Source organism: Panicum virgatum, chromosome 5K, assembly GCF_016808335.1.
Source record: "Panicum virgatum strain AP13 chromosome 5K, P.virgatum_v5, whole genome shotgun sequence".
Classification (NCBI taxonomy): domain Eukaryota; kingdom Viridiplantae; phylum Streptophyta; class Magnoliopsida; order Poales; family Poaceae; genus Panicum; species Panicum virgatum.
Genome location: NC_053140.1, coordinates 43,593,349 through 43,608,401, shown reverse-complemented (window position 1 = coordinate 43,608,401; position 15,053 = coordinate 43,593,349).

Below are 15,053 nucleotides of genomic sequence, written 5' to 3'. Positions count from 1 at the left end.
TGATTAGACTTACTTTAACTAGGGGATTAAAATCGTCTTAAAAACACAAATACATATTAGGCAATCGGGTCCACGAAGGACTACAGCCTCCTTCCATTCCGAAATAAAGGAAATGACTCAAAGAAACCCAATACGCAGTCCACGTACATAGTGCGGCCCATCCGCACCCCCTCGAACCCGCGGGGTGATCTCCGCCTCACTCAAGGGCTCCCCGCCGAGACCCTCGGCCGCGCCCCGCGTCTCCGCCTCTCTCGAGGCCACCCCTCGACGGAAAGAACAAACGACCCTTCCGCTCGCCCGCCCGCCGTACGGAGGCATTAAAAGCCAACCACTCCTCCACAGCGCCCGGGTCAGACGGCGTCAGGCAGCCACTCCGCGCAGTGGCTGTGACCGGAGTCCCGTCCGCCAACTCCGGTCACTGCTCCGCCATTCCGGACGCTGTGGCGACACTGTGGGAACCTGCAACGCAGTGCAAGACGTACTCGGCACTGCTCCAGCCACTGTACTGTCAACTCCCCATACCTCCTTCAAACTTTCCCTTCCGCGGAGCTCTCGAACGGCATGGGCACGACCCTCGGAAAGCGGCTCCGGCCTTGACCAGGACAAGACTCTGGCCTGCAGGACTCTCGGAACGTCGCCACGCCACGCCTGGAGGACGGTACCCCCTACAGCAACGACCACACCGCCCGCTGGAGCTACAAGGACACCGGCGCGATCTCTGCCATGCCAAGGACGACTGCCACGCCAGACGCCATACCCCACGGTGTACTTCCCACAGTGCTCGACCACTGCACCCCCCGCGATTCGGGAAGAAGACGACGACTTCCACGACCTCCTGAGCATGTACACCGCCCCTCCTTGCGTCTATAAAAGGAGGAGGCGGGCTTTATCTTGGGGGACCGGAGGATTCACACGCACGTAACTCGCAGAACACGCATACCCACTCCCTAGAACACGATATTGACATTCGCCTCAATCAACCCCTTCTCTAACAGAGACCTGGGAGCTTCCCTCCCTCTCTCGCCTCGATTATACCCTCTACTACAAGCACCTCCGGTGCAAAGACAGTACAGTGCTTTCGCACACCCCTTTGCTGGACGTACGGCCCCACGGCCGGAACCAGGATAAACCCGTGCGTTACTGTGTTGCCTCTTGCATCAACCATCTGTGACGAGGAACACGCAGCATCATCACTAGTTGCGTCCGGACCGCCGGGTTAGGACAACGACAAGTAGGCATCAATTCGAGGAGTTCGGTGGCATGCCTAGTATTTTTAATCAAGATATTGTTTAGATGCAAAATTTAAATTTTAAAATTATTTTGCGGCATATATATATGGAGTATTAAATTTAGACAAAATAAAAAACTAATTTCATAGTTTGCTTATAAATTATGAGACGAATTTAAAAAATCTAATTAGATCATGATTAGACAATAAATTGCTACAATAAAGCTACGATAAATATGTGCTCATGACGGATTAATTGGCTTTGTGATTAGTCTATCTTTTATATTTCAAATGTGCATAGATTTTATTTCAAAAACTTTATACCTTGCATCTAAACAAGACGCAAGACGCACGGTGATGCATCACGGTCTCGGTAGCGGCTCATTGTTGTACAACAAAAGCTGGCGGCAGGGGCTGCAGGGAGGCCAACCGAGCCGAGCATCATATGCCCCGGCAGTTGGCGCCGGCGGGCGGGCATCCCGCGCGGGCGTTGAACGGGATGGATGCCAGCTTGAGCACGGTGTCTCCGATCCTCATCACGAGAGTCACGAGGGTCCCGGGCCCTACGCCACATCGCGATTACATGATTGGAGCCGCCGCGGCAACGCAATGCAATTATGCAAAAGACCTCACACCACCAGTATCGTCAGGGAGCCCTGTCGTTGCTGGCTCGCTCGCTCGCTTCAAAGACGAGGTACGGTACGCTCGACGGCTCAGCACCGACTTATCGTACGTACTCGACGCTCCGTATCATTCCTTAATCCTTAGTTTAAAGATGAGGGGAGGTACGTTGGAGTTGGCGACCCCAGCAGGTGATCGGTCCGTTTATGCGATCGCGATTCGACGGTTGGTGTTCAGAAAGGACTCGCGACTTGCAGGGGCAGACTCTGTTTGGTGGTCACCGGACACTGGCGCGAAGATGGTTGGTCGCTGGAGAGAACCATCAGCCATGCATGGTTCTCGCGTAGGCCCCAGGCTCGCTCCCGGCCGGCCCACAGCAGCCGAACCGTAAAAATTTGGAAAAGCCGAGTCTCTCAGCCAGCCGGCCTTCAAGTTGGGATCAATATCATATTCCCTCCGTCCAAATATCCTCCAACCACGAGATCGCCTAGTGATCGAGCCGCGAATCAGCCGACGCGCACCATCTGCCGCCACGGTGCGCCCCAGCCGGCTGTCCGTTCGTCCAAAGGGAAAAGGGGTAAAGGATCAGAGGGACAACCACGCGCGCACGTGGGGCGTGGCCTCGGCCGCTCGGCTCGCGCCCACACCCCCGGTGGCGGGCAGCCGGGCACGCAGCGCGTCCACCCTTTCCTTCCACCTCGGGTCGCACCGACAGTTCCACCACCCACCCGGCGCTTGCAACCGGAGACCTCGCCCGCACGCCTTCGACTCCCATCCCGGCGGCCCCGCGCGGCCGCGCCGCACGCCACCACCTCACCCGGTCACCCCACCCCGCGTCCGCGTCAGCCCGCACGTGACCGCCGGGCGAAAGCGAGGGAACCGGCGAGGACGGGGCATCGCCGTGGGTCAGATCCCCCGTGCTCGCTGCTCCGCTTTCGGTTCCATCGGCATCCATCATCCGCCTACCGCCTCCTCCGCCAGACCGCCACACGCGCGGCGCGGGGGGGGGGGGGGGGGGGGGGGGGCGTGCATGGGAGCACCGCGGCGCAAGGCTGGCACTGGCAGCATCGCCGCGCCCCGTCGGCAAAGCCGGGCCTTCAAACCTCTAGGGGATCGGAGTCAACCAGGCCTCAAGCTGCTGGGACCCGCGACCCACGCGCGCGCCCGTGCGCCCGAGCGAAGCGGGGCTCGACACGACGCCACTCGCCGCCGCCGCGCTGTCCGGCCGGCCGCGGGCCGGGAATGGCGGGCCGAGGATGGCAGAGGGGCGCATGTGGGAGACGACGCGTCCGCGGATCGGGACGACCTGCTGCTGCTGTCCGTCGTGATTAATGATGAGTTCGCGGATCGGTCGGGCCGGCCAGTCAGCACTCAACACGAGATGGGTTGGGTTGGGTTGCAGCAGCTAGCAGCGCCATATGCAGGCAGCACCTGCTGGCGCGTCAAACGGACACGCACGCTTCCCTCGACGCGCGCAATGAATTCCGACCGCTGCCGTGCAGCCATCGGCGACCGTGGGAGATGGTACGACGACGAGGGCTGCGCGTGCTACTGATGATGGATGGCAGGTGACCATTTGCCTGCTGGCTTGGCGTGACCACGCATCGGGTCAGATGGCTGGCTCGGCTCGAAGCCACGTGCCAGAACTACGTGTTAAAGTGGCATCCACCCGAGGTAGCTAGCTATCTAGGTGAGCACGTAGACAAAAGACCGACGCCACCGACAAAGAGGCAAAGAGCATGGGAGGGCCATGAACGGTGTGGTATGCAAACTCGGCGGCTGCGTTTGATTCGGCTCAAGGGTTTGCTTATGGGCTTGTCAAACAGATAAAGGCTCCAGGCTGTTTACATAGTACAATTCAAATACACACAATACACACACTCACACTTCTATGATAAACACACTTATACAAATCCTACCTCTATGAGCATCTTCGAAGACTGAGCCAGCAAATTCTCAAGATTGACGAAGTCACCGCAAGCGCATCGCTATCTACGGGAACATCGCCTACCACTGAATGTACAATGCCGTTAAATTCTAGAATATTCGCTCTATAGAAAGTTGAACATATGACCTCAAATGCTACCGAGGCTCTTGTAACCACTAGACTACAGACCCGCTTTTTTTTTAATCTTCATCGAACCTACTAGGGTGGTTAACCCCATCAAAATAGTTGATTAACCTAATTCATTGATTTTTCTCTACAACCAAGCTACTTATTAGGGCTCGTAGTAAATTTAGGTATACCCTCGTTTTTTTACTAGGCGTATTTTGATAACAATTATGCATGGCTACAGCTACTCCAGTAGTGTTTATTTATGTTACTGAATTATAGTACTACACGAACCTATGATGTCGTTTTTGTGTTACAGAATTATATTTAGTAGAATAACTATTGGTCAAAGGCTTGTCCCATCGGAATGGAATAAGTATTATAGTTTTAAGTTGGAGAAGTATGTACTTGTAGCATCCCGAAAATTTACTAAAATAAATCATGCGCTAAAAACTTTGTTTCGTCGTTGAGCTCAATCCCCTTCTTGAATCATCTCCCGCCTGATTTCCTGATACCCCCGAGGAATCGAGCCGACATCCAAATCTCTCGCCGTCCAATCCCTGTTTCCCCCCCTGACCCGCGCATCGCGCTCGCGCGCGCCCGGACGCCACGCGTGGCCGACCGCGGCCGCGATCGGCGCCGACGCGCCCGCCCCTCTCTCTCTTTCTCTCTTTATTTCTCTCCCCTCCTTTTTCCTTTTTCTTTTTCCCATTTTCTTTTTCGTTTTCTTTTTCTCTCCTTCCCTCTCTCTCTTCTCCTGCCCCGCGCGCTTGGCCCCCTCCCTCTGCTCTACCGCTCCCGAGCACCGCCGCCCGGACCCGCTCGCCTGCGCCCTGCTGCACCCAAGCCGCTCCCTGGCCGCGTGCCCGCGCCCCGGGCCGGTCGTGTGCACGCGTGCGCGTGCACGCGCTCGCCGAGCCGCGACGCGTCGAGCCACGGCACCGGCCCGCCTGTCGCGCGCACACCGCCGCCATTGACGCTGCACAGCGGCGGCGACTCCGGCACAGCGCCGCCTGCAGCGGTCGCCGCCTGGCCGCAGCGTCGCGTCACCTCGCCGTGCGCGCCCGCCCCCCCCCCCCCCGTTGACGGCCGCACAGCGCCCAGCCAGCCCCACCGCCATCAACTCGGTCGCCGGCCTCCGCCGCATCCCGCCAAACCTTCACCGCCTCTCGCGCCTATAAAGGCTCCGGCGCCGCTCCTCCGCACCGAATCCCCAGCCCGAGCTCCGCAGCCGCCTCCTTGACCTTCTAGCACCACTCCCGCCATTACCGCCGCCGCGAGCACAGGCCACCGCGGAGCCCCCATCCCGCAGCACCGCAGCTCGAGCCGAGGTAGGCACTGGGGTTCCCGAGCTCCTCATCCCCTTTTCCCCTCGAATCCGGGCCGAAAGCAGGCGCTGCAGCGCCGCCTCATGTCCGCCGCCGCACCCCGTCGCGGCCAGGCCAACTCAGGCCGTCTCCGCCCGAGCCGTGGCCGGGAATCAACCTCACGGCTCCCTCTCTCCCTTTTCTCCAACTCCGGAGCCACCCCCGAGCCTCTGGCTGCCGGGATTGGCACCGCCGGCGCCCCTCCATCCCCTTCCTCTGTTCTGAACGAGAGGAAGGAGGGGGGAAGAGAGGGCTTTTTGCCCCTAGGCCCTTCCTTTCCCTTCTAATTACTAAAGAACCCTTCCCCTCTTCGGGGTTTTACAAATAAAGCCTCACCCTTTATTGGATTTACAAACAAACCCTCCATTGTATAAAAATATTGATAAATAGGCCCCTGACTCTTTTAGAATGACCCAAATAATTTCTAAAATACAAACCAAGCCCCTGCCTTCTTAGGGTTATCGTCCTGCACCCAGCCTTGCCTGTGGACTTGGGTCACCCGCCGGAGTTTCCGCATGGCGCAAGACCTTGATGATTTTCTCTTTGTTTTTAATATCGTCGCGTGTGTGTGGATTGTAATCCTCGCGATAGTGGCATTCCTCTGCTCACTACCGCGTAGGGTTGTACGGTAATGAACCATCTGATGTAATAAATGTGTCATCAGCCTTCTGGGACTGGTGCTTTGTAACACATTTAAGTCTTCTCTTATGAGGGGACGCTTCAGGTGGTATCAGAGCCGTAGGTTGGCCGTAGGACGTGACCCTAGGAGCGAAACCCGTTTTCAGGACCTAGCATCTTAGGACTTTTCTATCCTTAATCCTTTCCTCACTCAAACACTTACCTTTGGTTCTTGCCCTGTTCCAGATGGCTGACAATGGATGGATTGGCGGAATCTGTTTCGCAGAGCCCGGCCTTCCAAAGTTGTTGATACTCAGCCTGGAACGCATTGGAGTTGTGGATCCGCCAGAGTTTCTTTACCGAGAGTACGACTCCAAGGGCACTCTTCGGTGTGACCTGATGATCTTCATAGTAAGGAGCACCCGCTATCCTGATGTGGACCCTTGGTTCATCTCCACCACTGGATTCCGTTTCCCGGATACCTATCGGAAAGCCGCCCGTAAGGCCCTGTGACGGCTCCGAATGATCTACAGACATCACCTCCAGCGGACTCCTATGGGATTTTTCCCGCCGACTGAAGGAAGAGGACGCACATGGATTGCGGAAATGAGAGGACTCGGAAGAGAAGAAGAAGACCTAGAAGACACGGTCTCTCACCTATCCATCTATCTCACCGGCCTGGATGAGCTCTATCGCGAGCAAGCAGCACAACTGAAGCAGCAAGTCCACAGAGCAGAAAAGGCAACCCAGGAGCTGGATGAACAACGGTCAAGGACCGTACATGCCGAGTATTCCCTAGCCGCCCTCCAAGTCCAAATGGATGAAAAAGAGGAAGAACTGGAAGAACAACGGGCAAGAGCCACACGCGCCGAGGACTCGCTAGCCGCTCTCCAAGCTCGTATGCGGAGGTACGAGGCTCGCTGGGGAATAGGCGGATGGATAGAAGAAGACGCAGAAGAAGAACCCGAAGAGGCTCAATGGGATGTAGGCATTCAGGCCGAAGAGGAAGAGCCCATGGAAACCCATTGGGATGTTGGAACTCAAACCGAAGAAGAAGAACCCGAGGAAACCCATTGGGACAAAGGTACTCAGACCGAGGATGACTTGACGGATCAGTACCTGCCCCTAAAGAAGCGCTCTCTTAGGATTGAGGAGGAATCCCCATGATAGGAGTTGTCTCCAAACTAGAACCTTTGCTCTAATAATAATCATGTACCCATGAAGTTGTACCCCCCATGATGCCATAAATAAAAGCCATCTACCCCTTTGTGTACCTCAAATAATTGTGCAAGTTTTTCACCATATCTTTATTTTCAGATGGCTGAGGAAGGATGGACCCAGGGCGACTGCCAAGCTGCACCTGGTTTCCCCAGCCTCTTGATCAACGCCCTGGAAAGCCTTGGAGTCACGGAGCGCCCAAGGTACTACAGCAGAGAGTACGAGCATCACGGCACTCTCCGCTGCAGGGTGATCCTAGTCATCGCCAGAAGTGACCGCTACCCCGACATCCAGTCATGGCGAGTGACTGCTACAGGGTTTAGGCACCAGGACACCTATCCCCTAGCCATCAGGAAAGCACTTCGTTACCTGTGCCGGATTTTCGAAGGACACCTCACCCCCACACCAATGAGGTTCTTCCCACCAGCCATCAGAACACCAGTTTGGGAAGCTCGAATGAGAAGCCTGGAACGGCGCCGCCATGAAGAAGTCCTCCTGTACCAAGTAGCTACCTACCTAGCCTCCTTGGATCAGCTCTTTGACGAGCAAGCCAACTTGCTGAGGGAACAGACCCATCGAGCCGAGCAAGCAGAGCTCGCGCTAAGACTACAGCAGATCCGAGCAGTCCAAGCCGAGGCAAGAGCCGCAGCCGCGGTCAGCAGTGAAGCAGTTGCTCAGGAGAACCTCAGGCAAGCCCGAGACCGGCGTATGCAAGAATGGACTAGTAGTGGAACCCCAGTTCCGGCAATAGGAGAAGACCATGTTCTGCTCGGAACGCCTGTCTTAGGGTTGGGACCACTCGTTGGAAACCCACTAGCCCCACCTGGGAACCCTGGAAGGTCTACGGCCGCCGCCGCCAGAGAAGCCACAACGCAACCCCGGGAAAACGGAGATCTAGAGGACGGAGAGCCAGGACCACTCCTTTCCCCGGAGGACGTGAGTTCCTTTCCGAGGGAGGAACCCACACAAGCCAATGAGTCTGCCTGAAGCGCGAGCAACCGACAAGGAATGAAGCCATGCGGTCCGAAGGAGATCTGTGCCCCCTTTTCTTTTGAAGTTGTGTACCCGGACGTGTAGTACGCGTTCTAGTCGTGTCCCCGTGTTGTACCCCTCCTCCCTGCAGTAATAAAGTTGCTTGTGCTTGTTGTTTGTGATGATTGCTTGTTGATTGTGTGCTTGCCGGTAGTAAATAGATACTGCCTTTTCAAAAATACGACTTAAACAACTTAAACATCACTTAATCTTAGTCCCAATCCACTCGTTCTGCAGATGGTTTCCCGGAGCATCACAAGGGCCTCCCGCGTCAGGGACCCTGCAGCTGCTGATGCAGGAGTACACCCTGACGGGCAAAACCATCCTCAGGAAGAACAAGAAGTGAGTCAGGGCAGAGGAGAAAATCATGGTGCATAGCTGCCACCACCACCTTTCGTGGACCTGGCACAAGTAATCCATAACCAGACTCTCATACTGGAGACACTGGCCAATGCTCTAGTGAACAGGCAGCCACGAGAGCAGACCTTTAATGACAAGCTGACAGCTTTTCTGAGGGCCAAGCCACCCACTTTTGCCGGATCCAGCAACCCCTTGGATGCAGATGACTGGCTCCGCGTGATCCAGAGGAAGCTCGAGCCATTTGGGTGCCAGGATCGAGATAAAGTCCTTCTGGCAGCACATCAACTCACCGGGACCGCCTTAGCCTGGTGGGAAAATTACTGCGCTGCTGCCAGAGATGCCTCCACCATCACCTGGAATGAATTCGTGAGGGAGTTCCACCGTTATCACATCCCCTCGGCCACCATGAAGCGCAAGGCAGATGAGTTCCGCGCACTTCAGCAGGGGAGTATGTCGGTGGAAGAATATACTCACCAGTTTATGGAGCTGTCTCGATATGCGCCAGATGAAGTGAACGACGACGAGAAGAAGCAGGACATGTTCAAGAAGGGACTAAACCCAGAACTCAGGACCCTGCTCACCCCTCAGATCTATCCTGATTTCAACACCTTGATGAACAAGGCAATCCTCACCGAGAAGGCTAAGATTGATGAAAGGAAAGAGAACAAACGCAAGTTTCTGGAGAGTAAGTCTCGCCAGCAGGATCGTTTTCAGAAGACCAGAAGTCTCAGCTACAACGCACCAAGGTCCCAAGCCCCAATGCAGTACAAAACTCAGTCTCAAGTGACAGGACCACGGGCCCCTAACACACAGCCCAGAAGCCAGAACACCATGAGGGCCTCACAGAATAATGCGAGCCAGGTCACCAACAACAACAGCAATGTGAGAGCCTGTTTCAACTGCCGTGAGACGGGTCACTTCATCGCCGACTGCCCCTATGCCAAGAACAAGCCTGCTACTTCGGCTTTCTCCAACACAGTGAACGGACCCAAGCCAGTTCTGACCGGTGCCAACCGAGTGCCCCTCCGTGGCAACAGCAACAACAACAACAACAACCAGCAGAGGCAATCCCAGCAGTCTTTTGGACGAGCCCGTGTCAACCACATCGACGCACAGGAAGCTCAAGGAGCCCAGGGCGTAGTACTCGGTGAGTACCTAGTCAGCTCAACTCTTGCAACAGTACTGTTTGATTCTGGAGCATCACACTCATTCATATCTTCGAGTTTTGTGGAGAAACATAAAATACCTACAGTACTACTAAAAACACCCCTATTAACCCGGACGCCCGGAGGAGACATCAGGTGTCAGCTGGGTTGTCTACGGGTAAGAATCAATTTAAGTGGGGTAGAATTTCTAGCGGACCTAGTAGTACTTAAGTCAGAAGAGATAGATGTGATCCTCGGAATGGACTGGCTAAGCAAACACAATGGCCTCATAGGATGTACTGACAAGGTAGTACACCTTACGAACCCGGAAGGAGTCCGAGTGACCTGTCATACCCGGGAAAGTGGAGCAAACCCGATGGTGTTTAGCATGTAAGCCAAGTCCTTGGAAGAAGTCCCAGTAGTGAGTGAGTACCCCGATGTCTTTCCCGAAGAACTTCCCGGTATGCCACCAGATAGAGACATAGAATTTGTCATTGATCTTGTTCCTGGAACCGCCCCCATAGCCAAAAGACCCTATATGATGGCAGCCTCTGAGTTGGCAGAGTTAAAGAAACAACTAGAGGAGTTACAACGGATTGGCTTCATCAGGCCAAGTTCGTCTCCTTGGGGAGCCCCGGTTCTATTCGTCAAGAAGAAGGACGGAAGTATGAGGTTGTGTGTAGACTACCGGGCACTAAACAAAGTCACTATCAAAAATAAGTACCCCCTTCCCAGGATCGATGATCTCTTTGATCAGTTAAAAGGAGCTAAGTACTTTTCCAAGATTGACCTAAGGTCCGGCTATTTTCAGCTCAAGATCAGGGAGAGCGACATCCCGAAAACAGCTTTTGTCACCCGTTATGGGCAATTTGAGTTTACAGTGATGTCCTTTGGACTGACAAATGCACCTGCCTATTTCATGAACCTCATGAACAAAGTGTTTATGGATGAGTTAGATAAGTTTGTCGTAGTCTTCATTGACGACATACTTATTTACTCGAAGAGTATTCAGGAGCACGAGCAACACCTGATGGTAGTTTTGGAAAAACTGAGAATGCATAGGCTATACGCCAAGTTCAGCAAGTGTGAGTTCTGGCTGGAGAAAGTAGCCTTCCTTGGTCATATTTTGACCGCAGAAGGAGTGGCAGTAGACCCCGAGAAGGTCGAAGCGGTATCCAACTGGCAGCAACCAACCAATGTCAGTGAGATCAGGAGTTTCCTCGGATTAGCTAGGTACTATCGGAGATTTATTGAGGGATTTTCTAAGATAGCCCGGCCCATGACAGAGCTGCTCAAGAAAGAGAAGAAATTCACCTGGACGGAGTCGTGTGAAAGAAGTTTCCAGGAGTTGAAGCGAAGATTGACGACAGCCCCAGTGCTAACCCTGCCGGATATTCATCGGGATTTTGTCATCTATTGTGATGCGTCCCGACAAGGATTGGGTTGTGTGCTGATGCAAGATGGGAGAGTCGTGGCATATGCTTCCCGTCAGCTCAGGACTCATGAGCAAAATTACCCGACTCATGATTTGGAGCTTGCAGCCGTAGTGCACGCACTTAAGATCTGGAGGCACTATTTGATTGGAAATAAGTGCGAAATCTTTACCGATCATAAAAGTCTGAAGTATATCTTCACCCAACCAGACCTAAACCTGAGGCAGAGAAGATGGCTGGAATTAGTCAAAGATTATAATTTGGAAATTCATTATCACCCAGGCAAAGCCAATGTAGTAGCCGATGCCCTAAGTCGGAAATCCTACGGGCCCAAGAATGACCATTTACGAGAGGAAATGGCACGATTAAATGTGCACATTGTCCCTCGAGGTTCCAGCCAAGTGCTGAACGTTCAATCCACTCTAGAAGAAAGAATCAAGAAAGCCCAAAAATCGGACAAGGGACTGATGGAAATCCGGAGACAAACCGGAGAAAATAAGGCCCCAGACTTTCGAGTTGATAATAAGGGAACGTTGTGGTATAAAGACAGAATTTGTGTGCCCCAGAAAGGAGATTTCAGGCAGATAATCATGGATGAAGCCCACAACTCAGCCTACTCCATCCACCCAGGATCCACCAAAATGTATATGGACTTAAAACAGAAATATTGGTGGAATGGGATGAAGGCAGATATTGCACGATTCGTCGCCCATTGCGATACTTGCCAGAGAATCAAAGCTGAACACCAGAAGCCGGCAGGATTGTTGCAACCCCTACCCATTCCGGTTTGGAAATGGGATGAAGTAGGAATGGATTTTGTAGTGGGCTTGCCCAGAACCCAGAAAGGACACGATTCCATATGGGTAATAGTGGATCGGCTTACTAAATCAGCTCACTTCATACCCGTACGGACCAATTACGGCGGAGAGAAGCTAGCCAAGCTCTATGTGGAAAACATAGTGAAGTTGCATGGTGTGCCCAGCCGAATTGTTTCAGATAGAGGGACCCAGTTCACCTCTAGATTTTGGAAAAGTTTGCATAAAGCTATGGGCACCAAGCTAGACTTTAGCTCCGCTTATCACCCGCAGACAGATGGTCAGACAGAAAGGGTGAATCAGATTATGGAAGATATGCTGAGAGCGTGTGTCCTTACTTATGGCAAAGATTGGGAACAAAGCTTACCCTATGCCGAGTTCTCATACAACAACGGGTACCAAGCAAGCTTGGGCATGTCACCGTTTGAAGCTCTCTACGGAAGAAAATGCAGAACCCCTCTGATGTGGTCGGAAGTCGGAGAACGTGCCCTAGTCAGCCCCGCACTCATAAAAGAAGCAGAAGAAAGAGTCGCCGAGATTAGAGAAAAGCTGAAAGCAGCCCAGTCCCGACAGAAGAGTTACGCCGACAAGAAAAGACGGGAAGTAAATTTCAACCCAGGAGATTTCGTGTATCTCAAGGTGTCACCCATTCGAGGAACCCGAAGATTTCAGGTACAGGGAAAGCTGGCTCCCCGATACATTGGACCATACCAAGTTCTAAAGAAAGTTGGGACAGTAGCATACCGTCTGGAGCTACCAAAAGAAATGTCAGATATACATCCAGTGTTCCACGTCTCGCGGCTAAGGAGATGTTTGAGGGTACCCGAGGCAGAACACGTGCCAGTAGAAACAATAGATTTACAGCCAGATCTACGGTACCAGGAAATACCGATCAAGATCCAAGATACTGCTACCAGAAGAACTAGAAACTCTGAAGTGCGAATCTGCAGAGTCCAGTGGAGCAGACACGGTGTAGAAGAAGCGACCTGGGAACGCGAAGACGCTCTAAAGAAGGAATTTCCCCACTTATTCAGGAACCAGCCGAATCTCGAGGACGAGATTCATTTTAAGTGGGGTAGGTTTGTAGCATCCCGAAAATTTACTAAAATAAATCATGCGCTAAAAGCTTTGTTTCGTCGTTGAGCTCAATCCCCTTCTTGAATCATCTCCCGCCTGATTTCCTGATACCCCCGAGGAATCGAGCCGACATCCAAATCTCTCGCCGTCCCATCCCTGTTTCCCCCCCCCCCCCGACCCGCGCATCGCGCTCGCGCGCGCCCGGACGCCACGCGTGGCCGACCGCGGCCGCGATCGGCGCCGACGCGCCCGCCCCTCTCTCTCTTTCTCTCTTTATTTCTCTCCCCTCCTTTTTCCTTTTTCTTTTTCCCATTTTCTTTTTCGTTTTCTTTTTCTCTCCTTCCCTCTCTCTCTCTTCTCCTGCCCCGCGTGCTCGGCCCCCCTCCCTCTGCTCTATCGCTCCCGAGCACCGCCGCCCGGACCCGCTCGCCTGCGCCCTGCTGCACCCAAGCCGCTCCCTGGCCGCGTGCCCGCGCCCCGGGCCGGTCGTGTGCACGCGTGCGCGTGCACGCGCTCGCCGAGCCGCGACGCGTCGAGCCACGGCACCGGCCCGCCTGTCGCGCGCACACCGCCGCCATTGACGCTGCACAGCGGCGGCGACTCCGGCACAGCGCCGCCTGCAGCGGTCGCCGCCTGGCCGCAGCGTCGCGTCACCTCGCCGTGCGCCCCCCCCCCCCGTTGACGGCCGCACAGCGCCAAGCCAGCCCCACCGCCATCAACTCGGTCGCCGGCCTCCGCCGCATCCCGCCAAACCTTCACCGCCTCTCGCGCCTATAAAGGCTCCGGTGCCGCTCCTCCGCACCACATCCCCAGCCCGAGCTCCGCAGCCGCCTCCTTGACCTTCTAGCACCACTCCCGCCATTACCGCCGCCGCGAGCACAGGCCACCGCGGAGCCCCCATCCCGCAGCACCGCAGCTCGAGCCGAGGTAGGCACTGGGGTTCCCGAGCTCCTCATCCCCTTTTCCCCTCGAATCCGGGCCGAAAGTAGGCGCTGCAGCGCCGCCTCATGTCCGCCGCCGCTCGCCGCCGCACCCCGTCGCGGCCAGGCCAACTCAGGCCGTCTCCGCCCGAGCCGTGGCCGGGAATCAACCTCACGGCTCCCTCTCTCCCTTTTCTCCCACTCCGGAGCCACCCCCGAGCCTCTGGCTGCCGGGATTGGCGCCGCCGGCGCCCCTCCATCCCCTTCCTCTGTTCTGAACGAGAGGAAGGAGGGGGGAAGAGAGGGCTTTTTGCCCCTAGGCCCTTCCTTTCCCTTCTAATTACTAAAGAACCCTTCCCCTCTTCGGGGTTTTACAAATAAAGCCTCACCCTTTATTGGATTTACAAACAAACCCTCCATTGTATAAAAATATTGATAAATAGGCCCCTGACTCTTTTAGAATGACCCAAATAATTTCTAAAATACAAACCAAGCCCCTGCCTTCTTAGATTTATTTATAATTAGGTCCCTGGACCCCTGTTTAGGACCTAAACACTCCTTTGACCTATTATTTCATGCGCCAAACGACCCCGGATTAACCTAAAATTTTACCACGCCTCTCTTAACTCAGTTTTGGCCATACCATTCAGAAACCATTCAAAAATAATATTCGGTGCTCTATATTTCATGTGTTTCCGAACCGAGCTCGACGACAGATCTTTGTTCTGTATATTGATTGTGTGCTTGTTTGTGTGCGCTGTAGACCACGGAGTGAACGAAGGAGAACCCGTCAACGAGCCGTACTGTGAGCAGGAGAACGAGGACTAGTTCCGCGACCCCGAGCCCGAAGGACAGGACTTCCCCGAAGGCTTTGAAGACGGCAAGTTCAATCCCATCCTTTGATGCATGTTTCTGTCCTAGTTTTTATGAACACAACCCAATGGCCTGTTTTATAAAGTTGCATATGTTTTACTTGCATGAAAACACGGTTGGATAGCCACCCCTTGATTTGTGATGACCATTCCTTGTCCACCTAGATTAATGTCTGATTTTGCTTGGACGTTAATCGATATTAGAACGCTTAGGACTTTACCCTTAATATGATTTATTTGATAAAGAAAATGTGTGCGTGTGGGAAGGGATAAAATGTGGATTTTCGAAAGATG